Below are 27,385 nucleotides of genomic sequence, written 5' to 3'. Positions count from 1 at the left end.
GGGCCTCCTAAAACTGTGGACAGTGCACCCGTCCAGCCAACTTCATGGGTGCACCGTGAGGCTCTGGTGATATGGACAGGCTTATAAAACACTCTACATACTAAGATGAGGTTGTGTTCCTGTGTCTAGGAAACGCTGGAAATTAAGTGTACAGCAATCAAAAAACCTTGACATCATCCTTGATGTCTCTCTTTTTCACACACTCCAATTCACTCCATTAGGAAACTGTATTGGCAGAATCTAGTGAATCTTGTCCTTCAAGGCCTCTCTCTGCAAGGCTCCCCTGAGCCCTGGGGGCTTATGGAGAGTTCTGGGTGGGCAGAGGAAGCCAGACTGCATTAGGGAAGCAAATTTGGGACCTAAATTTCCTAAGAAGGTTTTAGGGGATAGGGACCCCAATCTCTAAGACCCCAGGATTCTGTTAAGATTTATTTTCTCATTCCAAATAAATGTTCACTGGCAAGCCCTAATTCTGTCTTCTCTTTCTTAAGCAGCCCTCCCTTCCTTCTCCCCACACAACTGTGTATGCTTCAGGCCCCAGAAATCCTTCCCTGCTTTGAGGTCTGGCGTTTTACCAGGGCAGGGCTTGAGAATAGAGGTGTACATTTGTCAGAAGGAAACAGGGGCCGCGCAGTAAGGAGTAGATCCTCATATAACATGGCAGAAAGTCAATGGATAAATCAAGAAATCGCTATGTAAGTTTCTTTTTTTAATTTTTTTTATTTTTTTGCGACAAGCGGGTGACCACTAGAAGAAATTAACGGAGGAATTGTTAAAAAGAGCTGTGATGGGAGGGAGAAGTGGCCTGTTGCTTTCATTATAAGCAAATCTAGATAATTTTATTTCCTAATAAGTAAGTGGGCGTTACTTTCATGTATTTTTTTAAAAGAAAATTAAATAAAAACACAAAACAAACAGAATACAAAACAGGAAAATAAAAAAGCAAACACGCACGCAACAGGAAAATAAAAAAGCAAACACGCACGCAACACAAAAGAGCCTTGGCGGTTGGGAGCCAGCGGGCGGGGACGGGGGCAGGGGAGAGGGCGGGGCTTAGGGACCCTGGGCGGGGCCAGGGCCGGGTCTCCTTAGGGTCCGCCCCAGCGAGGGGGCGGGGCGCAGATCTGTTTCCCTCAGACTCCATCTGCCCGGAGCCGCTAAGGGAGCGCAAGGTCAAGTTCGCCTTGGCCCCGCCTCCAGCTCAGGTACTAGGGGGTCTAGACCCGAGGCTGCCCGGGACGGAGGCAGCCTTGAGTCCCGAGACCAAACGTCGTTTCCCTCTCGGACCTCGGCCGCCGGGCCGCGCGCTGACCGACAGCCCCTGCTAGGCCCAGCAGGTCCCCTAGGCCCTCGCAGTCCCCCGAGACTCGCCGAGCGCCGTTGCTGAGCCCTGCAAATAGCAGGTAAGCGCAGCGTGGGCCCCTCGTCAGCCCACTAGGACCTGGATCGCGGCTGAATGCCCGGGCGCACGTGACTCCTGGCCCCTAACTGAGTCCTGGGAGTCCCCGCTGGGGCGACAGGTGGCGGCGGAGTGCGGAGCCATCCGGAGTGGCGCGAACCGGTGGGACAGCTCCGCGCTGCCTCTGCGCGCCGGCGGTTCTCGCTGCAGCGTGTCAACCTAACCCCCAGCTCCCCTTTGGCTATGACCAGAGTCCCGGAGACGTGGCTTCGGATCCCACCTTTAGCACTCGTGCACTCAAAGGTTAAAAATATAAGCACAGTGTCTAACAAATACTTAACGTGTTCCACTCAGTGTCCGCTGCTGGGCTAAGTGCTGGGGTTACAGTGGCAGGCCAAAAAATGTGGTGCCCTCCCCCGTGCAGCTCACAGTCCAGTGGGGGGAGACCGACGGCAAATGGATATCTATGCAAACAAGTGTGAACGTTAAAACTGTGGTCAGAGCTATGAAGATTGAAATTCTAGGGTGCTGGAGAGATTTTATCAGGGCCCCCAGCTACAAAGGCTGCTGGAACTAAAACTTTAGAGAATTCCCGGGCGGGGAACAACAGAGCAAACTCATTTTGTTGGGAGAGAATGTGGCTTGAGGAAAGGAGGGTTGGTGGGGCTGGCCTGCAGAGAGCTGGGGGGAAAGCAAGTTCCTTAACCTTAACTTTCTCCTCTGTAAAATGGGATTGTTCTACCCATTGAGGATGGAAATGGTGAATGTAAATGACTTAGCACTGCGTGATGGGTGCTGGATGTTACTCTGCACTGAACATCCAAGGCTTGATGTTGTTCTGGACTAAACACAGTGTGCCTGCCTCTCAGCAAAGTCACTTCCCCTCTCCTTGAGTCCTGTTTCTTCCTCTATCAAATAAGTGGTTCTGAGTAGAATCTCTCAAACAGCCTGTTCTCTAAAATGATGACTGGTTTAGTTGTTCATTCTTGAAACATTTAACTGGTGCCCACTTTACCCTGGCTCTGAGGATTCAGAGAGAAATCAGACAGGGGCCCTGCCCTCCTGGAGCCCATGTCGGGTGGGCCAGGTGAAATAAAGTGACAGTTCCACCCTGGCACAACCCAGAGAAAGGGTTCTTACCCACTGGCCTTGCAGGGGAAAGCTTCTCTGTTTTTCTCAGAAAGCCATCCAGGAGCCCCTGAAGGTATGGTTCACACAGCTCCACTGAGCATCAGTTACTTCTTGAATTTCATTGGTGGTTCTCAGCTTTTGGTGTCACCTCCTAAAACTGGACAGAAGACTTCCCAGAAGCAGCAACTATGCTGGGACCTTGCTAAGGACGTGTCAGACCTTGAGACCCCATGGATTTGGGAGAGCATTTTAGGTTTCAGGAAACATCTGTCAGCTGCTCACTGTATTTTATTGGCTCAAATGATCCCAATTTCTTATTTGGCTCTGTTCACAACATTGTTGTAGACAAAGAAAGTGCTCCATGAAAACTAACTGAGAGGCCCAGAGAGTGGGGGAACCCAGATGAGGCAGGAGTCTGGCACCATTTGTGGGGAGTGGTAAAAAAGAACAGGTATGATGTTAACAGAGGGTGTTGGAGGGAAGAGGAGAGAGAGCAGCCATTATGCAGCCTCTCTTTTCCCCTCTCAGACCACTGCAGGATGCCAGCCCATGAGAAGGGAAGCTCCAGGCTTGGTGGTCACAGACCTGGCACTTCTCAGCTCTGTGACTGACCCTGGGCAGCTCACTCACCATGTGAGTCGTGAGGATTGTTCAGGCTTAACAGGTGCTTAGCATATCGTTGGCCCTGAAGAAATATTAATTCCCACCCTCTCCTTCTCCTGAATGAACTAAAATATACATAGTTGTAGTGTCTACCTCAGAAGGTTATTATGGGGATTTAATGAGGACCTAAAATACATAGAGCAGTGCCTGACATGTGGGAGGACACTACTACTATAACTATTGATATCGTTCCTTAGTCTGGACAAAAATTGATGAAACAAGACAGGGCAGAGGCGGGAGAGGGATAGGAGTGGAGGCAGTATGAGGAATTGTGCAGGGTGATTAGTCAGGGGGTTAGATTATCTGTTGCAGTGGTTTTGCCATAAAGCAAGAGCCTGGCAGCGGAGAGGGGTGTTCTGCATGATAAAGGGCCTCCTGGGCAGCTGCACTGTCAGAAAGCCCCAGAAAGCCCCAGTGTCTTTGTAGACTCAGGCCAAAGAAAGCGTAGCAAAAGTTGGAGAAAACTAGGGTTGAAAAGGGTCTAAAATGGTCTTTTTGATGATGTGTCTCTAACTGAAGGCTGAGTGGGGGTTCCCTGCAGGGGGCTGCCACTGCGCCTTGCAGACCCTTGCCATCCATTTGAGCATGGTAACTGCCTGAGACTGTTCTGGCTTTGACCTGGGAGCTATGGAGTCTAATTTTGCAAACTTCGCACCCAGCAGAGTACCAGGCCAAAAAGGCATGAATCAGTAATGAACAAATAAATGAACATAAACCCAAGAGGCAGATTTTTCATGGTATATGTGCATGTGTGTGTGTGTGTGTGTGTGTATGTTTAAAAGGAATATGAAGGTAAGGAAAGATGACTAATGTATTTAAGCATTTGCTGAGGGCCAAATATTTTCATGTATGTCGCAGCTTAGTGGTGAACACCATAGTCTTGTAGTCAGATAAAATTGCTCGTGTGACTTTCCCATGTATCACCAAAGTGCTCTAAACCTGTTTTTGCATCTGTAAAATGAGAATCACTGTAGCTAATTCATAGGGCTGTTAGGAGCATTAAGCAAGATAAGCATATGAAGCACTGACCTCAGTGTACAACATGTAGTATGGTAAGTGCCCTGTCAATAATGGCTGCCTTATTATTATATTTATTAATCTTCCCAATAATCTCCACAGTGGTAAGGAAACTGAAGGCCCTAGGCACAGAAGGGTGGCATGGATTCTGAACTAAGTCCCATCTGGAAGCAAAGGCACTCTGCAGACACTAACCAGACAGCTTGTGTGAAATGAAATCAACTTTATGTGCATTTCATTCATTACTTAAAGCACTTGACTAAGTGAAATTTTAAAAAGAAAAAAACCTGCGAAATTATAATTGATGTGCCTTTCAAGTTCAGGTATTTTATCATCTCGATAAATCTTCCATACATCTATGTTAAACCACTTTGAGCTGTCAAAGCTCTTAAATAAAGTGGCTCGTCCTCACCAGTGTCTGTCTTTGCTCGTTTATCATGGCTCCCCAGTAAAGCTGGACAGATCCCATTTTGCGGGGCAGGCCTCAGGATGGCAGCTCCTGCCCCATTGGTTTAGCTGTGCAGTTCTGCATGATGGTATTTAACAAACCACAGTGGACTCATGATTCCTTCATCATTGTGTCTCCCACATACACATAGACCCATGTGCCACTCTAGGAATTAGGAATAGAAAGGCAATCTATTGCTAGAGAGAATCTGAGAAATCAGCTCCAGGGAAACCTAAGATTCTCTGTAATAGGTTTTGGATGGAAGTGCCTGGGATGAGGGTGACCATGCGTCTGGAAGTCAGCACTGTCTGCTCTTTCCACCCAGAAGCGCTATGTCTGGGCTGCCTTCCTGCCCAGTGAAGGCCTGGTCTTCATCCCTGTGCCTCTCTGCTGTCCCTGCCTCTGGCCAGAGCTGCCCCTAAATCCAGAATCCCTGGGGCAGCGGCAGAGGCACACCCTGTTGCAGGGAAGCCTTCCTGAATCCCTCCTCAGCCTTCCCATAGTACCAGTGGGTGCCTGTCAGCATGCCCTTCTCTGGCCACGCTGAATTACCTCCTCTGCTGGGCTGTGAGCACTTCCACAGCTTTGGACCAAGTGTTCCCTGTACTTAGCACCATGCCTGGCACGTTGTTTCTCTCTCTCTCTATTCCTTCCTCCCTTTCTTTCTTCTACACATACTTCAGGCAGTGTCCTGGGGATTCAAACAGTGAGTCAAAATGACATAGTCCTGACCCTCATGGAGTCCGCACACATCATGAGACAGATTTAACAATAGAATTAAGCACATAAACACACACATAGCAACACATTTTAAACTGGCTTAACTCTCCTGAAGGAGGAGGCTGGTGTGTCAGGGCCGCATGTGGAAGGGAGAAAGATAGAGAAATATAGTCAGTATCACTATAGACAGAGGGGCCCAAAGTGTTGGAGGGAGGCTTATGTTCCTTTTTTCATATACACCCTTGAAGACCGCTGGATGATATTTTTCTATAAATCCTGGTAAGCAGTGGTGTATGCTGCCAAGGTCATCCTATTGAGAATGTATACTTTTAAAAACAACTGTGCTTCAGCTTCCAAATGGGAGAATAATGCTGTGATCCAATTCACTTACCCCTTTATAGTTTCCAGAGCTCCTCCTCGGATGTTGTCTGATTGGGTGCTCCAGTTCTCAGCGTCATACATCTCATCTTGGGTAGCAGCAGCAAACAGGGATGCAGCTCACCTGAGGGTAAATCTAGTGGCGTGGGCACTGGAGCCTTTTCCCTTCTGAGTGACAGAGTCCACCTGGGAGCCTATTTGTTTCCTCCTTCTCTGATACTCCTGGGCACACCAGGCTGAGTCTCCAGCATAGATTTTATCATGTTGTGGCTAGTGGTCTGCTGTCTGAGAGGAAAGAAGGGCACTGCTGACTGCTGTTGTCCAGAAAGCTGGGCCACCCATCTGTGTGCAGCTGTGGCAGGGTGAGCTGGCAGTGATCCTACCCATGCAGAGCCATGCCATGCCAGCACAGTCCTTCGTGAGGAACCAGCAGTTCTCCAGAGGGGCACCATGCCTGCCTTCAAAACCCATTCATTTCCACTGAGAACACGGAGAAAGTCACACTAAAGGCCTGTTCAAAATAAGATGTGATCCAAACAGCCTCAGGAAACATTCTCTGTCCATACTTGAATATTATTAGAGAGTTACTTTGGCCAGAGCTGTTGACAAAATACATCTCCAATCCCTACCAGTCTCAGACGTAGACCTTATCACCAGAGATGAGCTGCCGTCTTCTCTGCAGCAAAGGAAGGATGCATCACTGCACAGAGATTGAAAAGGCCCCCATGCTACCCTTAGTCGGGTGAGTTTGCCTGCCTTGCACAGACTGGTGGGGAAGGGCTATATTCTCAAGGTACAGCTATAATAGGATTGTAATTGTGTGGCTCTTAGCCATGGAGAAAAGAAGTGGTTCTGGAAATCTCCCTTTCATAAAGGCTGACACGCTGACAGTATTTATGCCTCTTGAAAGTACATGTTAAGTGGTGGATATTTATGAAAAGGGTTTTGAGGAGTAAATGTGTCCATCAGTCAACCTGGAACTTTTTAGAGCTCCTAAGATGGTTTTAAATTAGAGCCAATCTTCTTCCTGCCTTCCCCCTTCCATCAGTATGCCCCCCTTTCTTTGCTTTCTCTTATAAAAATGAAGTGTCAAGGCAGGACACAGCCCAGGGAGGAGGTTGGAACTGCCTTGCAGAAGCAGAGTTAGCATATTAAAGGCAGGTGTGTAGGGGTTAGAGCCTTGATTCTGGTCCTTCCCCCTTGTCACAGTGTTCTGGAAAGAGGAGAGTACGGAGCAAGGCTGACAAGCATGGCTCAGCCTAATTGCATCCTAACCACTGCCATCAGCAGCCCTGCTATCAGCCAGGCTGCTCGCTGAAAGGTTTACAACCATAAAGGAAAAGAATGATGAAAACATGTGATGCAAACCAACCTGAATTTGGGCTCAATAAGTGGCAGGTGGAAGTGAATGAGTGTCAGTGTCAATGAGGGAATCACACCAGGTCAGGTCAAGAGAAACCTTTAGAAGGCTGGAAGTTTCTCTGTGAGCCAGTGATCATTAGAACAGAATGCCTGTTACATGAATTAGTGTGTAGGAGTCTAACTTGGAATTATTACTCACTTTCAAATCTTCATTTTAAAGATCAGTAATAGGTTTATTGCACAAACCTTATACTTAGTAACAAAGACTGCTTTGCTTTTAATTTCCCCATCTGGCCTTCTTCTATGTAACTTATATGGTGCCGTTGATCAGTCTTGTCTTAATGTTTGTGTGTGTGTGTGTGTGAGAGAGAGAAAGGATACCACTGTCTGTTACTCATGTTGTGTTTTGTAAGTAATCAAAGGACCGTCGATGATAAAAGTATAGGAGCTGCCTGTTTCAGGTGTCACTGAAATGCTGCTACCTTTTGGCTTCTTCTGAAATTCTGCTTTAAGAAAATAATCTGAAAAGTAGAAAGAGCCACTGTATAAAAATGCTCTCTGCATCATTATTTGCCATGGTGAAAACTTGGAAGTGATCTGAATATACAGTATAGGAGAAGAACAAATTACAGAACGACAGGCTGATGGAATATTATGTAGTACTTAAAAATATGAAGATTAGTCACATGGGAAACCTTAACATGCTCTGGGAACAGAATGCAGTTACATTACAGACATATTTAGGAAAACAGTCTTCAAGGGAGCCCTCTAAGGGGACAAGAGTTACATATGAAAAAGGGAATTATGGATAACCTTTTTCATATATCAAGCTTTCTATATTGTTTTATTATTCCTATAACTATTTTAAAATCTTAAAATCAGCCAAATTAAACAGTGATCTTTCTTCAGTTTGTAATTTTAGGCCACTACCTTTGTGGCCTCATCCTGAATTAAATCATCCAATCAAAAAGAATGTTAAAGCCAGGTTTGGCTCCCTATTTCCATGTTTCCAGTCCAGAGATACACTCTGGGTTCCTGGCTGAATGGCCTGCAGATGTGCTCACCCTGTCCCTGTAGACTTGAATTCTCAGGGTTTTTAAGTTAAAGAAGGCCACTGCCTCTCCTGGTCCCCAGTACTGTGGGAGGAAGGAGGAATTTGGAATTGCAGCCTTCAGAGCCCTTATTGGTGACATTTCAGCAAACTCTCCCCACAACCCAACACACACAGTTACTAATTGCCTAGGGTAGCCCTGTATCATTCTGGCATCTTGTCTTGCAGGCATTGTATTCTAGTACCTCAGGAACTGGATATTATGTGTGTACTGCCAACTCTCACTGTGATGGCCTTATATCCGTGTATTCTTTGCTACCTAATGCTGGCCAAAGCCTAGTGCATTAAACTCATTCAATTGGCTAAACATTAGGAAATCATGTCACAAGACAAGGACTTGAGTCTGAGTAGTTTATTTGAAAGTGGACCCCAGGAAGCACTAGCAAAAAGTAGGGAAATGAGCCAGGGAAGTGTACCATCAAGCAGATGACCAGCAGGGGCAGCTGGGCTTTAATCCTGATGGGGATCTCCAGAGCCAGCGCAGAACCATCTCAGAGTTATCCCGTCATGGGGCTGGGGGCTGGGTATACACATACCATTTCTGTCAGTCATTGCTGAGACAAAGAGATGGAGATGCTGTCAGTGGAAGTCAAGCTGGCTTGCTCTAAGACGATGAGGCCTGGGGCTCAGGGCATGGCACTGACAGTGTCTGCTGTACCGTTCTTCCCTTTAACACCATGAACATTATCAGCGTACTAAACTGAAGATAACCAAGGCCACAATTCCCTGCTAAATCAGACCCAGTTACACTACATTGAAGACTGCATTAAGTATAACCAACCCCAAAAGTTTGAGAAAAAAATCATGGATGGAAAACTTTAAATAAGAAAAACATTACCATATTTCTTCCTAGTAAATTGGAATAGACTACCAAAATTTGATTTTAGTGGCAGAATGCTAGTTTTCTGCAACTGTACAGTTTAAGACCCAACACTTTAAAGGAAGGCTTGAGTGTGTAAGGTTTATCTTTATTATGGCAATGTTTTTTCCTGTCTTGTAGCTTGATGATTCCTGTTATTTTTCTGGTAGATTAAGATGATATTAAAAGAAAACTTCATTAGGAGAAAATATTTAACTTTATTTGTATTAATCCATAATTATATCTCCAGTGCCATGTTTTAATATTAATATTGGATTTACTTGCTGTACTCACTAATACAAGAGGATGGCAGAAAATTTCTGTAGTTATGGCTTTAGGTGCTATGATAAATATTTTGTAGTCATTGCCTTTATGTAGAAACACTTCATCTCCAATTAAAGATTTAGTAGCTCTTCATCAAAATATCTATTCACAAACGAGGCATACTATATGGTTGTGCTGACATTTCAACTTAATTCACTCTATAGTTTTGTGGATCCCAAATCTTTTTTTTTTTTTTTTTTTTTCTGAGACAGGGTCTCACTCTGTTGCCCAGGCTGGAATGCAGTGGCATGATCTTGGCACTCACTTCAACCTCCGCCTCCCAGGTTCAAGCAATCCTCCCATCTCAGCCTCAGGAGTAGCTGGGACTACAGGCATGCACCACCACACCTGGCTAATTTTTTTTTGTACCTTGTAGAGATGGGGTTTCACCATATTGCTCAGGCTGGTTTTGAACTCCAAGGCTCAAGTGATCTGCCTGCCTTGGCCTCCCAAAGTGCTGAGATTACAGGCATGGGCCACTGCGCCCAGTGCCCCCGTCCATTTTATATGCTTTTCTCCGCCTTGCATAGAAGAGGAATAGCAGCAGAAATTTGGGGCATAATGCAGATTCTAGAAACACTCTCTATGTCTTTATTAAGTCTATTGGAATATTTGTCACTACAAATGAAGGCCATACTCCAAGAAATGATTTAAAATTGTAAATCACGTAGCAAGTTCAATAGGGTTTAGTGTTAAAATTCATATGCTTTCAGTTCTCGGCACTTTAGATTTGTGTAGAAAGAATTCAAGATCTTAGTGTTTTAGATCAATAAAGTCATTTCCCTTTAAGTTATGGTCCAAGATGCATTCCATAAAGACTGAGATGACAAATACCTGGTGTTTATGTATTTTTCCATACCCTGTGCAGATGGCAGACATCATTGACTGATACCCAAGCCTGATTTCTCCTCAGCAAAGTTCTCTACGCAGTCAGCTGCTGCAGTTAATCAGAATTAGTTCCCTAGATGAAGTCTATGGACTCTCCATGCTCTTACATACCTTTGTACTTGTCCCTGCCATTTCTGGGAATGGTCAACAAAGGAAGTTTTCATAGTCTCCCTTCCAAAAAACATTTTTTAAAGATGAATTCAAGAGGCAGCTGGTTTGCTCACCTAGTGCCTTTTGAGCCACCTCTCTGTTATGCAGATGGTAGGTATTCTATTTGTCAATGACTGACTGTCTCCCTTCCTTTTGTCCTTCTATCATATGCATTTTGATTTTCTTTCTTCATTTCCTCTAATGTTGCTAAGAAGATAAAACAGGAAGCCCCAAATTATTTGCTATTTTCTCTCTTATAAAGTTTGTTTGAAGTCATTTGTATTAATGGAAATGCATTGAGATTTTGATTTTCTTTTCCTCCCCTCAGGAAGACTGCTCTGCTATAGGTCACCAGCGACCTTCGCATTACCAAATCTTACAGGCTTTCTCTGTCCATATTTTCAGTGCAACATGTGATACCTCAGACCATGCCCCACCTTTTGAACTGTTCTTTCTTGGACTTTCTTCTCTCTTCCCTCATTGTTTCTTCTTTGACTTCTCTACCTGCTCCCTTTCCTCTGCTGGCATTTTTAGTGGGGCATCCCCAAGATTCTTCCCTTGGGTTCCTCTTACCTGTACGTTACACCTGGATAATTTCATTCACACACCTGGTTTGTAACCATCACCTTTATATGGATACCTCCCATATCCTTATCTCTATCACATCCTTTCCCTATAACCCAGATATCTGTGTCCAGCAGCCTGTTGAATGCTTTCTCATGTGGCTCCTATAGGCCTCTAGAGTCAGCATGTTTTGTTTGTTCTAGACTATTTCCTTTTGCACAAGGCTGACTAAATACTTGCCCCTCTCAGATTGTTTCTGCTACCTCCTCGAAGTCATACATACACCATTATGGGCTTGTCAGAAAGCTTCTGTCTTGGAAAATCAAGTGTAAGACAAGAGCACAAACCAAGAACTGGGGCTTAAAATTTAGGAACTTGAAACGAAACTATAATTTTATTGTCTCTCACAATTCTGGGGGTTGACTGGGCTCAACCAGGCAGTTCTCACTCTGGGTCTCATTCAGAGGCAGTTAGAGGGGCGCTGAGGCTGGACCCACTCCAAAGGCTTCCTCAGTAAAGAGAAACCTAGAGAATGGGAGCAAATATTTGCAAACTGTCCATCTGACAAGGAATTAATAACAAGCCTATATGAAGAATTCAACTCAATAGCAAAAAAAAAGCCCAAATATTTTGATTTTTTTAAATGTGCAAATGATCCGAAAGACATTTCACAAAAGAAGACACGCAAATGGCCAACAGACACATGAAAAATCCCCAACATCACTAACATCAGGGAAATGCAAATCAAAACCACAATGAGAGGTTATCTCACCCTATTTAAAATGACTATTATCAAAAAGACAAAAAACAACAAATGCTGGCATGGATGAAGAAAAAGAGGAACACTACTACATCATTGATGGGAATGTATTAAATAACTTAGTACAACCATTATGAAGAGCAGTATGGAAGTTCCTCAGAAAACTAAAAGTAGATCAACCAAATGATCCAGCAATCCCACTGCTGGGTATGTACCCAAAAGAAAGGAAATCAGCATATTGAGGAGATATCTGCACTCACATGTTTATTGTGGTACTATTCATAATAGCCAAGACTTGGAATCAACCTAAATGTCCATCAGCATGCCAACCATTCTATCAATCAATAAAGAAAATGTGGTATTATATACATAATGATATATTATTTGGCCATAAAAAAGAATGAAATTCTGTCATTTGCAGCAACATGGATGGAACTGGAGGACATTATGTTAAGTGAAATAAGCCAGGCACAGAAAGAAAATTATTGCATGTTCTCACTCATGTGGGAGCTAAAAGAGTTGATCTCATGAAGGTTGAGTAGAATGATCATAACCAGAGGGTAGCAAGGGTTGGGGAGGGGTGAGGCTGGTACAGTAAAGGGAGGTTGGTTAATGGGTACAAACATACAGTTAGGAGTAAGTTCTAGTGTCTGATAGCACAGTAGGGTGACAATAGTTAACAGTAATTTATTGTAGATTTTTAAATTGCAGGAAGAGGAGATTTGGAATGTTCCCAACATAAAGATGATAAATATTTGAGGTTATGGATTTCTTCATCATTACACATTGTATGCATGTAGCAAAATATCACAAGTTACCCTATAAATATGTACAATTATTATGTATTAACACAAAACAAAATAATTTTTAAAAGGCTTTCTCACTCAGTGGCTGACAATTGATGGTGGCTGGCAGCTGGAGCCTCCACTGGGATGCTGGAATGGCACATCAGGTGGCCTAGATTTCTGCACAGCATGGCAGCTGGGTCCTAAGAACAGGTATCCCTGGAGGACCAGGTGGGAGCTGAGTCACCTCTTATGGTCTACCCTCAAAAGTCTCATAGTATCACTTTTGCCATATTTTCTGGCCTGCCTATCTTCAGGGGGACAGAATAGACCCACCTCTCTGTGGGAGGCATGTCACTGTCCCATTGTAAGAAGAGCATGTGGACAGCACATGCTGTTGTGCGTGGGTTGGAAAATACATCCTGCCACAGGTCTCCAACATGTCTGACTACTCCTCTGAGAACCACCTGGAATGCCACAGAAGCTTTCTGTTTTATTTATTAAATTTTTTGATAGGTAACATATTTACATGATTCAAAAGTTAAGAAAAATAAATATGAATATATTCAATGAAAATATTCCCTCTCATCTCATAGCTTCTACCTTTGCCTCCCCATAGACAATCACTGCTATATTTTTTATATGCTTTCAGAGTTTATAGATATTTTGATATTTCACTCTTTTTATACAAAACAATATTTCATACTCACTGTTCTACATTTTGCTTTTTTTTTCACTTAAAATAATTCTGGAGATGACTTATCAGTACAAAAAGGTCTCTCTCTCTCTCTCTCTCTCCTGTTACAAATGAATAGTATTCTATTGTGGGCTTTACTTGAGATCACTAAATTAGTTTTCCAATTTTTTACTGTTACAGACAACACTGCAGTGAATAACATATGCCATCTTTCATGGGAGAGAATTAGGAAGCCTTCCTCAAGAGCTCAAGCCAGCATGGTCATCCTCTTCCCACAGTGCCTTATACCTCATTCCATCATGGCACTTACCATGTCTCCTTTCATCAGACCATGGCTCCTAGAGATTATGGACTGTGGCTACTGTAACTTATTTCCATACTACCTAGCACAGGGCCCTCTGTGTCCACACTTTGCCGAAGAGGTCTGTGCCAAGGAGGGAAGAAGGAGGGAGGGAGGCAAATGAGTACAGGTGTCTCAGGGGCCTGTGTTTCACCTCCTCTTATTGCATCTGTAACTGCATTTCTTAGTGGCAGGTACCACTTAAGGCCTGTGTGGTTTCTTCCTCAATCTGTCACTGAAACTGGAATCTGGTTCTACCCTGTTTGGCCTGGCTTCGTGTACAGGGTGTATCCCAGAAGACTCCAGCCTGAAGCCTAGTTTCTGTAGAGTCTCCCAGGTCAGCCCAGAACTACTCCCTGACAGCTTGTCCTGTTCAAAAATAGCACCAGCAGGAGTTTATTGTGGAGGAGGGTGTGGGTAGTGGTCATCACATAATAGTACTAAGATATCATTGAAAAATTGCTGTCCTGATAAAAATCCAGCAAAATAGAATTCTCCTTTGTCAAGGAAGTATTCTTAAATCTCAGACTCTTATTGTTTTTGCTAGGTTGTCAAGGAAGTATTCTTAAATCTCAGACTCTTATTGTTTTGCTAGGAAATGTATTCTTTAAGGAATATAAATTGTTTTTGTTAAATTAAGGAGGCAAAATTCTAATTTTCACAAGAAAGACTGACAGTTGTGCTCACTGCTTTAAAGAAGGCTTTCTGGGGGAGCTTATATTCAAGATTCTTTCTATTGTAAGGAAGAGAAACTTCACTGAAGCTAAATTAAGCAAAATTAGGAGTATGGCTAACATAATAGAAATGTTTTGGGGAATCAGCACAGCTGGGTCCAGGTTACCAAATAGATGATGGTGCTAGGAATCTCACCTTCTCCGTCTTTCAGCTCTTATTACCACTGAGTTGGCTTCATTCTTTAAGGTAGGGAAGATAGGAGTTCCAGGCTTACACGGAGTTTATAGCCCCTTATCTCAAAAGATACTCTTTTTTTCCAGTATCCCTATTGAAAGAGGAACTGATTTGTTCTTCAGGAATCATAGCTCCTGGACCACTCATTTTTCATAGAAAGTTGAAGTTTTCTAGCCATCTCGATTGACAGACTTTTCAGAATCATGAGGAATCGTAGTCTAGCAGTTTTGAAAGCGAAGGTGTTGCAGGACCACACAATGGAGCTGCCTACCATGGATGGTGATTCAAAATTTGAATTTCAGACTGTGAAGAGTATCTAACTTGGGGATGCTAGACCTGAATTAAGAAAGGGTTCCTATGTTAATCTCTCTACTTTCATATATGTTTGATATTTTCTGTAATATAAAGTGCTTTTAAAAAGTGCATTAAAAAATGTTTAATGTCTTGGTTTGGGAACTCTCAACAAACAAGTCTTCACATTTCTATATGTTTACTGTCTGATTTTCTCAACTTCTGTTTTTCTTTTCATTGCACAAAGAGACCTTAATCCTTACTTCCCTCTAAGCTGGGAATTCGGGGGAAAAACACAGTAGTTGACTTCAGATTTGTGTGGTGTGCTTGGAGGGCATTGGGGTGAAGATAGTCAGGTGCCCTTAAATCCATGTTTCCAAGCTTCCCAGAACAAAAGCCTCAGAAAATTCCAGCCAGGGAGAGAAGGAAGTCTGTGCTGTGACCATAAGTCTACATCTCCCCCTTTCACGGGCAGTACTTGAGCTGGGGTCAGTGTGGACAGATCAGTTGAGGGCTCAGTAGGGTCCTGACTTCGGGTCATGTGTATAGTTAGAGGGAGGCCCAGATGCTCAGAGGGTCATGAACTAGCTGCTGGAGGGACTCTTAGAGAGTGTTTAGACTGCCTTTTTATTTTACAGGTGAGGAAGCTGAGGCCAGAGGAGTTAAGTGGTCCAAATTCACACAGTGAAGTAGCAGGAGCAGAGCTAGGTTTGAGATCCCAGAATCTAACTTTGGAGTCTAGTACTACTTAATAGCTGTTTGACTTTGAGTAAGCACCATTGCTTCTCTGAGCACCGTGAGACAGGCAGAATAATGGCCCTCCAAATGTCTACATCCTAATTCCCAGAACCTGTGAATGTGTTAGGTTCTGTGGCATTGGGGCATTAAGATTGCAGATGAAATTAAAGTTGCCGATTATCTGACCCTAAAATAAGGAGAATATCCTGGACCATCCAGGTGGACCCAGTCTAATCACAAATATGCTTATCAGTGAAAGATGGAGGCAGGAGAGTCAGAGAGATGCAGCATGAGAAAAACTGGACTGCCCATTGCTGGCTTGGAAGCTGGAAGGGAGGCAGGAGCCACAGAATGTGGCAGCCTCTAGAAGCTGGGAAAGACAAGAATAGATTCTCCCCCAGAGCCTCCAGAAAGGAACACAGCCCTGCTGACACCTTAACTGTAGTCCCTTTTGGACTTCTGACTTCCAGAACTATAAGATAATAAATGTGTGTTGTTTTAAACCACTAAGCTTGGAGTAGTTACAACAGCAATAGGAAATGAATACACCTGTAAAGGGGAATAGTCGTATCTCCCTCAAAAGCCTGGCATTTACAGTCAGGGAAATCGTGTCTGAAAATTACCCAGAAAAGATCCTGGAACATAGTAGATGCTTCATAAAGAGTAATATTGATTGGGGGGTCATTAAAAGAGAGCAAAGGGAGAGTAGCTGATGGGCAGGTGTCTGAAGAACCAAAGTCTGTGCCTCTGTGGTAAGGCACAGGACTACTAAGAGGCCAATAGGAGACACCAGATGGCCCAATGGGTGGCCAAAGGCACCCTTGGAGAACCTCTCTGCTCCTAGAGTCAGCGAGGCCTTCCTCCTCCAATTCTTCAGTACTTCCATCTCCAGCAGCACCACTGTACATCAGAGGAAGCAGGAGCTAGGAGCCCACCTTGAGGACTTGGTAGGATGTGGGCCTCTCTTTGACCCCTGAGCTTCTGCCTGGCCATCACCCTAATGCTACTGCCTACTCTCATGGCCTTAAAGATTATTACTGCTACCCCCAGTGTTAGCAGCTGCACTTTTATGAGCTTACTGTGGGCCAGGCACTCTGTGACACTGTCTCATTTAATCTTCATAACAGCCCTCTGAGGCAGGTCTTTCTCCCCCATATTACAGATGAGCAGATAGAAGCTCCAAGAGGTCAAGCTGTTTGACTGATGGGTCAAACAGCCCATCAGTGGCAGAACCAGGATTACAAATTAGGTTCATCTGACTCCAGATCCAGCCTCTTAGACAAAGCTGGTTACCAGGTAGGAGAAGAGAGACAACCGGCATTCACTGGCTACTGGAAGGAGGCCTGGGAGAGTTGTGTCGGGATATTGTGAACCTGTGGGAATGAGAGCCCCCATATCTCCAAGAGGAGGCCCCCACTAGAGGAAGTGCTCCCTCCCATCCTGGTGCACTTGTGGGAATGATGGAGCCCTCAGATGGGACACACTTGCTTCTTGAGGATTTTGCGGGGACATTCACACCTACCATTCTGAGTCACCATGACTGTGTCTGTGTTTTATTTTTCTAAAAAAAAAATACACTGATGTTGGATTAGATGATATCAAGGAATTTTTGTTAACTGTTAATTTCAGGTGTGATCATATTGTGGAAAAGTAAGACGGTGTCCCTATTTTAGAAAGTGCACTTTATTTTTGAAGCATTGAAAGGTAAAATATGGTGTTTATAATGTGCCTTCATATACTTAAGAGGGGAAAAGGTGAAGTAAATATAGAAGTATGTCAATAATTTGGGGGGGCGACCTCTATGTGGCAGTTTATTATACTGTTATTGTTTCCAATTTTTCTTTTTGTTTTTAGAGACAGGGCCTCACTCTATTGCCCAGCTGAGTGCAGTGGCACAGTCATAGCTCACTATCACCTTGAACTCCTGGGATCAACCACTCCTCCCACCTGGACCTCCAAGTAGCTAAAACTACAGGCATACACCAACACACCTGGCTACGTTATTTAAAATTTCCTGTAGAGATAGGTCTTGCTGTGTTATGCAGACTGCTCTCAAACTCCTGGCTACAAGTGATCCTTGCACTTCAGCCTCCCAAAGTGCTGGGATTACAGGTATGAGCCACCACACCTAGCCCTCTACTTTTCTATATGTTTGTAATTTTTCATAACAAAATTTTTTTAAAGTCACTGAGTACAAGGATGTACTTAGTCTTAGGCTGAGCTAGACGCAGCCCTACACTAGGTGCCTTGCCCGTGGTAAGGGAAATCTTGGGAACAGGCGCCAAGAAAGCCTTATCACCAGACTTGATTCTGAGTTCGCCCCATTGCACAGGTGCTTTTGTTGAGCTCTTTATAGTCAATCTGCAATCAAGTAAATAAGAAACAGTTGGCTGAGTCTTTTATGATACCTGATCATTGAAAGATTGCTTATGGTATGCAACTGTCCTTCCACAAACAGCTGGGCGGGTTTTCCTCCATGGTGGCGTCATTCCTTTACTGTATTATGATACAAAAAAAGGACCATGGTGTTTTGTGAAATATCTCATGGTACATACTACTTAATAGGCATCGCATATGTCACTTCAGATTTCCCGGCACGTTTTCTTTAGCAAATTCTAATCTTTTTGGTTTTACATGAAAGTTCATTTTTCAAACTTAGCATTGAAACAGATAATCAGATTTTTTGATCTCCCCTTAGCCTCCTCTTACTTTGTATTTTTCCTTATCAAAATAGCCAGCCGGTGAAGAGGAGCAGCCCTTGGAGTGTTTGTTGCTACCTTATCTTCTAACTGTAAGGTAACAATATTTCCAAGGACTTTACCAAATGTGAAGAACTGTGTTGAGTATCTTTAATAGAGACATCACTGCTAATCAGGAGGCCAGGTTTTGCCCAAGTTCTGGTTTAGCTCTCTAAATACAATGTTATCCTTCAGATAAAACTCCATTTCTTTCCTATAAGCCTTTGAACATATGAACGCATAACAGGTGACCTTAGTAGTAATTTCATAAATTCTTGGTGAAATGAATTGTATAAGATCAATGTATCTGCAAACCCATCACATTTTCTTGAGCTGTGAGGGACTTTAAGATGAATCTGGTACAGCTCTGTTAGTGGAGGAAACATTCATTTTAACTGTGTAGTCAATTCTCAATTAACAAGGGTAATGGAGTGGAAGGAGGTCACTGATAATCAAAAATCATAGTGAAAATAAAATTGTAGTGAACAGTCAATTTTCTGAGGGCTGATTAACTGGTTTGTGGATTTAGGTTAATTCCCAGTGGACCATAGGATGTCATCCCTTTGGTCACTGGCCAGCAGCTGCTCACCGCTTGGCACCGACCCACCCTGTCTGTACTCAGGAGGAGAGGGGCTTCCCAGGAGCTGGACCAGGCAGACCTAGTTGACACTGGCTGGAGTGGTACCACAGTAGTGGAGACCTTAGTCTTGGGAGGCAGCAGTGGCCTTTTGGAATTGTCCCATCCACCTCTAAAGCAATGGGTCTCAAACTTCAAGAAATAGAACCACCAAGAGGGCTTGTTAAGACCCAAGTTGCTGGGCCCCAGCCCTGATTTCTGATTGCAAAGATCTGGAGTGGGATCTAAAAACGTGCATTTCTAGAAGCACCCAGATGATGCTGATACTGCTGGTCTTTGAAAATTACCACTTTCTAAAACGTTTCTCATCCTACGTTGCACGCTAGAATCACCTGGGGAGTTTTAAAGACTATCGATGACTGGATGTACTTTGACCAATTACATGAAAGGCTTGGGTTGTGGGGCCCAGGCCAGGAGGATTTTTAAAGCTCCCCAGCTGGTTCTAATGTGCATCCAGGATTGACAACCACTGCTCAAGAATGTTTCCCACACCTCAAACACCTGCATGCAAGCCTCATGAGGTTTTTCTTATCTTTACTCCCCCCATATGTTTGTTTAATATTTTTCTTTAAATCAGTTTTTCTGTTATGTAAACAGATATATTTAGAAAGCAAACCATGTATCCCTTGCATGTAGGAAAACTAGTTTCACAGGCCATAAATGGGGCATAGTTGTAAAAACAAATATATTATCATTTGGCATTTTTAAGTTCTCACCTGAAGTCATCTTGCATTCCATCACACTTGGGGAGTCTCTACTCTAGAACTGTGCTTTTTGATCTTCTATCACAAAGGTGATAAAATGCACTATTTATGTTCTTCATACACTCTCGTGGGCCAGAGGGCTATGCTAACTTTGAGCACCTCTGATCTCCCCAGCAAGACAAACAGGTCCTAATGCTAGTGAGTGCAACTGTGTTACAGAATAGCCTCGATTCAGTGATAATCTTTATTTACAAAAAAGGTGCTTCATCAATAGGAGAACAGATAAACTGTGGTATAGCCAAATAATGGAACACCATTCAGCAATGAAAAGGAACAAGCTGCTGACACACAGAACAATGTGAGTGAACCTCAGAAACATTGTGCTGAGTAAAACGGACACAGAAGACCAGAAAGTGTGATTCTATTTATATTTAAGGTTCTAAAAGAGGTAAAACGTGTCTATGGTGGAAAAACTTAGAATAGTGGCTGCTTGAGGGAGGGGTGCAGGGGGATTGAGAGGGAAGGGACACAAGGGGACATTCAGGGTGAGGGAGATGTTCTGTATGTTGAGAGGGGTTGGAGTTACACGGTGCATGATTTGTTAAAATTTATTACATGATGCCCTCAAGATTTGTGCATTTCATTGTAAGTTCAAAGAAACGAAAAAAAATGCTAAACAAATACTGAATTCTGGTTAATAACATGCATGCTGAAGTGTATAGAAATAAGTATGCTGCTGTCTGCGACTTATTTTGAAAGGCATCAAAAACAGTAAGCGAGATTGCCAAATGGATAGAGGAGTAGGTATATGATAAAACAAACAGTAAAAAATTAATGGTAGAATCTAGGTGGTAAATATCCAGATGTTCACTTTAAAATTCTTTTGACTTTGCTGCATGTTTGAAAATCTTTCACAATAAAGTTTGGGGAAAAATTGCATACATTCAAAACAAACAAGTACTTCATCTGCATGTCTGCACTCTTGAGTTTTTGCCACCCCAGAGGGTCTTGATAGGGGATAGCTCCTCACAGAAGTCAAATGGGCGGAAGGCTTGGAGCAATGAGCTGGGATCGCGAGGGCAGGGTCCTTAAGAGAAGCTGCTGCACTGGGAGACAGGACTCTGAGCCTAGACTCTTCAGTGCTGGGCCCCACTGCAGGGGGAGAATGCCAAGGGTACTTCCTTCCTTTCACTTGTGCTGTATCTTGGGGAGTCCCAGGGTGGGTTAGCTGGGCAGTGAGCTCTGGGAAAGGAGCGCTGCAGAAGCTAGGTTAGTTGTGGCCTGCAAATACTACCTGAGCCTTACCACAGAGAGGGGTGCTTCCCGAGCTCCTTCAACCAGCAGAACCCCAAAACATGCCACCCCTGATGTCCACTGGCTACCCTGAGACCAGAGAATGTTAAGGCTGGGGGTAGAGTGTGGTTGGGGTTCCTGGGGCATGCACTTACCATTTTGGGGATTGGGCAGGTCCAGTGGGCAAGAATGGCATTCTCAGGCCTGGTAGGAGGGAGCTCTTTAGGGAGCCCCAGAGCACACTCATGACATATCTCCACAGCATGCCCATTGCACCCCATGACACACTCCCACAGCACCACCACACCACACCCACCATGATACCCCCCACAGCAAAACCCCCAACAATGTACCCTCATGGCACATTCCCATGCTGTATCCTCCATACCATACCCCTATGATCCATCCCCCACAACATGACTTCTACAACACATCGTGCAGCATGGCTCTCCTGCCACCCACCCTCACCCAACCTTCATGGCACACTTCCCCATGAGACACCTATAGGCCTATCCTGCATCAAACCCCTCCATGGCAGACTCCCCACCACAGAAGACCCCACAGCACCCCACCACGGCATATGCTTCTGTATGACAACCGCTGCAACACATACCAGCAACAGCCACAGCACACACCCCACTGCACACCTCCTAAGATGCACCTCTTTTGAACCTTGAGTGGAGGCCCCATTGCCTTCACTAGAGAAGAAAGAGTAATTTCTGACACCTGCGCACTAACCTGTTTTTCCTTCCTTTGCTTGGGCAAAGATCTTGAGATACACAGGAAGAAGAACAATTTACTCTTGAGGGAAGAAGTTATAATTGATGTCTAAAGGATAGTTAATATGCTGATTACATTTATTTCCTACAAAAATGAATGAGCCCATCTTGAAGACCAAAGATCTTGTGGCTTGGATGGAGGGACCGAATGGGCTCAGTCAGGGCTCCTGTTAGTTTCTGCCCCTCTAAAGGCAGTGGGAAGTGAAATGGCCTGGCCGGCCCTTCACTACAGGAGCTTGAACTTGCCTGTATTTCCTAGTACCACATCTTGGGATGGAGCCCGGAGTTTCTGTGTCCCCATCAGAAAGAAGACGATAGCACTTCTCTGCAAATGTCTGCAGTATCTGCAAATATTAAAGATAAAAGTGTAGTTACAGGTACAGTATAGGTACTACCAAAATATGAGTTAGTAGACCTAAAAATCACCTAGTAAATAGTATATTAACTTTTAGTTATTAGTGATTTGTTATGCTTGATTTATTATTGTCATCCATGAAGGTTCAAAAGGTGAAAATAGTAAGATTTGGAATTCCTGTTTTCTACCACAAATAGCATTTTGGTCTTTGTTTGTTTTTAGAGACAGGGTCTCACTCTGTCACCCAGACTGGAGTGCAGTGGCACAACCATGGCTCACTGCAACCTCAACCTCGTGGGCTCAAGAGATCCTCCCACTTCAGCCTCCCAACTAGCTGGGACTACAAGCATGCACCACTATATCCAGCTATTTTTAAAAAACAGTTTTTTAGATATGGGGGTCTTACTGTGTTGCCCAGGCTGGTCTCAAACTCCTAACCTCAAGCAATCTGCCTGCCTCAGCCTCCCAAAGTGCTGGCATTTTGAGTATTTAAGTAGCTGCTTGTTGTTTTTCCATATTTGACTGCCCCATTAAAATGAGTTCCGTGAGAGCAGAGAGTATATCCTCCATGCCTCTTTCCCCAGGACTGAGCAGTCACACATGGAAGATGTTAAGAATTTGGATGGTCATCACAATAACAAAACTGTTAAGCTCATTCAAGCTGCACTTTAGAAACGAAGCCACCAATAGGACCTTCAAAACCATGGTTGTGATCTCATTTACACGCTACTCTGTCAATTAATGCTACATGCCAATTAAATGGGACATTAAGCTGCCAATAGGTCTGCAACTCTGCATGATAGAATCCTTTTCACTTCAGCCAGTGACCTGAATTCATTGCGTCCTATTCATTAATTACCAAGGTTTGTCCTCAACCCCATCCCCAGCCACCCCTAACCAGGGCAGAAAGGCAGCCAGACGGTCTTGTTTAGGAGAGATTGTGATGCAAGTTAGCATGGCTGGATTCCAGTCATATTACCAAACATTGTAGTTGCTTGGATGCATCTGTTAGTGACATTCTAATCTTTTAAAATTCCTGCCAGAAGCAGAAAAAGCAAGATTTAGAGCTGAAGAGTGTGAGGGGATGGCCAGTCACATAAAGCAGCCCAGTTTTCAAGGAGCCACTCTTGGAAAACCCTCAAAAGCAGCAATTCTGCCACCAGCTCAGCTCACCTCTGGTTTGCTGCAATCCAGCCAGGTTTTAGGTAAATAATCACAATGAGCAAATGTGCCCATCTGGAAGGCCTGGTCTAACACATCCCATAAGCTTACATTTTAGTTTTCAAACTTGCTATTATATTGCCATTGGCAAAAGATGCAGCAGTGCTTACTACTTCCCTCCTTCTGTGGCTCAGGCACTTTAGTAATTTAGAAATGCTTCTTCTTCTTCTTCTAGAGAAGTAAAAATAATTATAATAGAAAATGGGTAATTTGCAGGTACAATACCAGGCTGATAATCAAAACCTTGTAAATGGAAACATGAGCATATCTTTATCACTTCTTGAAATTAGAATGCAATTGAAAGTAGCTGTGGCCTCAAAGAGAGGGCATTATGGAAGGGAAGGCAGACTTACTTGTTAGTTGGAGACCTGCCTGCTAATGAGGCTTTTAAATTGCTGTTGTCTCAGGAGCAGTGAATAAAGGAAAGCATCCCTGAGAGCTGCTCAGCTTGTTCAGGGGACCCTCAGGTAATCACTTATAGATTGATCACTCTCTTGCATAAAACCATGCAGAGGCTTACCAGCCACCACTGTCAGGATCAAGTTTGACCTTGTCAACATAGAGCATAAGGCCCTTGGCAAGCTGGCGCAGGCCTCCCATGCACCTTAGCCACTCTGTTGACCCTGCTACTGCCTCAGCATGCTCCATGGCCTCTCACATTCCAAGGCCTTTGCAAATGCTGTTTTCTCTTCCCAACTCATTCACCTGCCTAACTCGTAGTCATCCTTCAAAACTCAAAACATCTGTTACTTCTTCTTAGCATCCCCCCCTCTTAACCTGACTGGGCCTAGGGCTCTCCTCTGCCCACCTAGGCTCCCTGTGTTTCCATTTGTGCCAGCTTTTACCACCCTGGGCTGTGACCGTCCTTAGCCTTTCTACCTCCCACCAGCACAGACAGGTGAGCATCTAAGCATGACTGTGGTGTGTCTTTGTCTCCCTTGTTCTGGCATACTGCCTGACTCATAGCTGCTGTTTGATGTTTGCTGAATGAAGGGATTATTAATGGCAGTCAAGGACTTTGGAACCATTTTAAAGTTTGTCTTTGAAAAGCACAGTTATGACATAGAGTCATTGATAACATAAATCCTATAATGCATTCCATAGCCAGTTGGGCTGCTTGGGTCCTCTGTGTCTGTGTTCATTTTTGTGATAGGCTTAGGGTGGATCATGAGTTAGTCCTGCCCATTTTTCACATCAAAGGCAAAATTGGCCCTAGAAACATAATAGTTTTGCCTCTGTACCATAATCAGGACAGCAATGTGTTTGCTGCTTTGCATCTTATTTTTGTGATATTGTTAGAAGTACTGAAGGGCACACAAATGCTTTCGGCATCTAAAGGAGGTCAGTTTTATTAATGAATCAGTTGTGAGCTCAGAAAGCAAGTTTTCTCACTTTTGCCCTTGCTCTGTAACCCAGCGTCTGGCTCTCTCTCTCCCTGGTGGGCCCACAGGCCTGCTAGTGAATGGGCATGTCTGCCAGTGGCTTAGTTTTTCATCACCATCCTTATTCTGAGTCAGTTCCAGGCTCATGGATCAGTAGGGACACACTGTTTACATTTAAATCAGACTGCTGGTTTGAAGTTGACTTTATTTTTATCTGCAGATTAATTGCCAAATGCTTAGCTTTTCAGCTAATCAGGTACCTCTCATGCTCCTATCCACAGGGAAGTAAAGGGGAGCCAAGTGCGAATCCTGCCTGAAGGATCCCATTCATAAGACATAGTGAGCATGATGATTTTGGGAGCTGTCCCATTGTAAGACTGTGTGTGCTCTGTACTCTACTAGCTCCTGGACACTGAGGGACAAGAGGGGGGAGCAGAAGCGCTGGTCAGAGGGCACTATTTGCCCTTGACCAGATCTCATAGCTTGTCTCCAACCTGCTGACCTATGGAATGATGAGGCTAAACTAGAAAATGTCTCTGGTCCCTTCTACCTTGCTCTGAAATGCTGCCACGCCCCAGGTTCCAGTTACAATGTGTTGCTGACTGTGACTCAAGCAGTGAGTGAATGGAAGTAGGGGAAGAATGTCTAGGCAGCTAGGGTTTGCTTGAGGAGTTTCTGGGGCTGGAATAGGGTGGGGCTGTGGGGAAGCTCATTTATCCATTCAGCCAGCATTTCGTAAACCTGGCTTATGCCCCAGGTGGGACACAGCTAGGCACAGAGACCTTGAAGGCAACAAACTGAGCCCTCTCAGGCATCCTCCTGACCCCACCACGTGGCTACTACACTTAGCAGTCAGTTGTTTGTTTCCAAAAGTGTCAGTGCTGGCTGTATTTGCTAATATAGTCAAATAACTTTATTAAATATTACATAAACTAATGAGCTATGAGTATAAAAGGAAAGAGTAGGTTTTGCTGATAAATGATCTGTTTGATTGCTCAGAAAATAATGGCTTCAACTCACATAAGCATTTTATAACTTCTGATTTCCATTATTTTTAAATAGAACAGTTTTTTTTTTAAATTATGGGGGTTTTAACAATATCACCTTTTGCATTATTCCATGGCACATTGAGAGGTGTAAGATATTTTGCATTTGAATTAAACACACACACACCTTAGTCCCATGTTATTTACAGGATGACCTCTTAGGAGCCATTTAATCCAAACATAAGTAATTTTATAAAATGGAGTAGGCACAGAAAAATGATAGAATAACACCAATAGAGTGACATTTATGAAGCAATGACTCCATGAACTGCAACTTATGGCACCACCAACACCCCCGCCCCCGCCGCCAATCTATCCTTTCCTTTAACATTTTAACTCCATTATTTCAATAAAATGAGAGTAAAATACTTATCATGAAACCCATTTTGTACTTTGAATCTTTTTAATCCTCTCTTAGGTGAATGTGCCTCTCACTGGTGAGGCGCATACCTGCTTTTCTCTGGTCGCTTTTGCTTCTGGACTTCTAGAAGTACAGCCAAAACTGTTTGCTCTCACAGAGGCAGAGCTGCATTTGGTTCTGTGGTGATTCCCAGCTTCTCTCGAGGAAGAGAAGATGCGTGGTTTATTGGATCTCAATACCCTCTCCCAGGGGAAGAGGCTGCAGGACATCTGTTTGCTTTTGCTTTCAAAATTAAAGTGGATTTAATTTGGTTTTGAAAATTTTGCAATTTCACTTAAAAACATTGCTGTTGGGAACCAGGGAGTCAATGTAGTAAAGTCCTCACAAGGGCCTCTCTTGGGCCCACTGAGAAGTGCTGTTGCCCCCCATAGGCTGCTCTTGCTCACACCCAGGTCCTGAGGGGCCACGCTACACAGCTCAGCAGAGATACCTGGAACACCTGGCAGGGTGGGGTCGAATCTCAGCTCACTCCTCCTTGCTGTGCAACCTTGGGCAAACAAGTTCAGTTCTCTAAGTCCCAGTTTCCTCATCTGCAAAGGTGGAGTAATAGCATCTAATTGAAATATGTGTGCCCCTTAAATGGTTGGAAATATTAGTCAGTGCAAATGCTTATTCTTTAGCTTTCCTTGGATTGTTCACCCGGAGCCATTTAACCTCACTTCTGAGTCCCCTTACACACAGTGATGTTGATCATCTGGGTACCCACAAAATGTAAGGGGACATTACAGCCCCGGGCTGCTGCAGGGCAGTGAAGCTGTGAATCTTCTGGAATGCCATGCCAGGCCTGGGCACTGGCTGGCTGAGGGTAGGACTCAGGGCACGATGGTCTTCCCCAGGCATGGCTTCCTCCCAGCATCACCTCCAGCCTAGGCTTTGGGGGCCTCTAGACAAGGGCCTAGAATTTTCTCTGGCAGGCCTGAAGCTGGGTGGAACAGTGAGGGCTGGACACAGATCAAGGAGTGGGCTCCAGATATGCTGCTCAGCGAGGAAGGGAGGACTTAGGTCCCCAGGCTGTCAGTTTCCCTCCTCCAGGGCAGGGAGCATGGAGCATTCAGAGGAACACTGACTTTGGAATAGCAGAGAAGGCAGGAAATGGTTGGAGCAGGAGCACTGAGTTATGGCTGGGAGAAGCTTTAACAGGCCATTAAGGGGGTGGGATAGGGTAGGGGAAGTAATTAAGGAGGCTATTTTGCACCCTTGCCCAGAGCCTGGGACCCTGAGACCAGGAGTCTAGGGATTCGCTCTGCCCTCAGACCTGCCAGCTCTGCACACAGC

The 27,385-nt window shown here is 44.3% G+C and overlaps 1 protein-coding gene across 11 annotated transcripts in view; it reads left to right on the top strand.

Annotated features, from left to right (window-relative positions):
- The first annotated feature begins 312 nt into the window (after window positions 1-312).
- Window positions 313-27,385, top strand: part of NMNAT3 (nicotinamide nucleotide adenylyltransferase 3) — a 120,621-nt gene continuing 93,548 nt past the window's right edge. For 2 of the 11 annotated variants that reach the window (XM_034957508.3, XM_055110538.2), the window contains exon 1: window positions 318-1,403. The gene's annotated coding sequence lies outside the window, so the exon portion shown is untranslated. Of the gene's footprint in view, window positions 1,404-27,385 lie in introns of all 11 variants that reach the window. The other 9 variants (XM_055110539.2, XM_034957509.3, XM_024928348.4 and 6 more) reach the window with 9 other exon arrangements.

This window comes from Pan paniscus, chromosome 2, assembly GCF_029289425.2.
Source record: "Pan paniscus chromosome 2, NHGRI_mPanPan1-v2.0_pri, whole genome shotgun sequence".
Lineage (NCBI taxonomy): Eukaryota > Metazoa > Chordata > Mammalia > Primates > Hominidae > Pan > Pan paniscus.
This window is presented reverse-complemented; position numbering and strand designations above follow the sequence as displayed.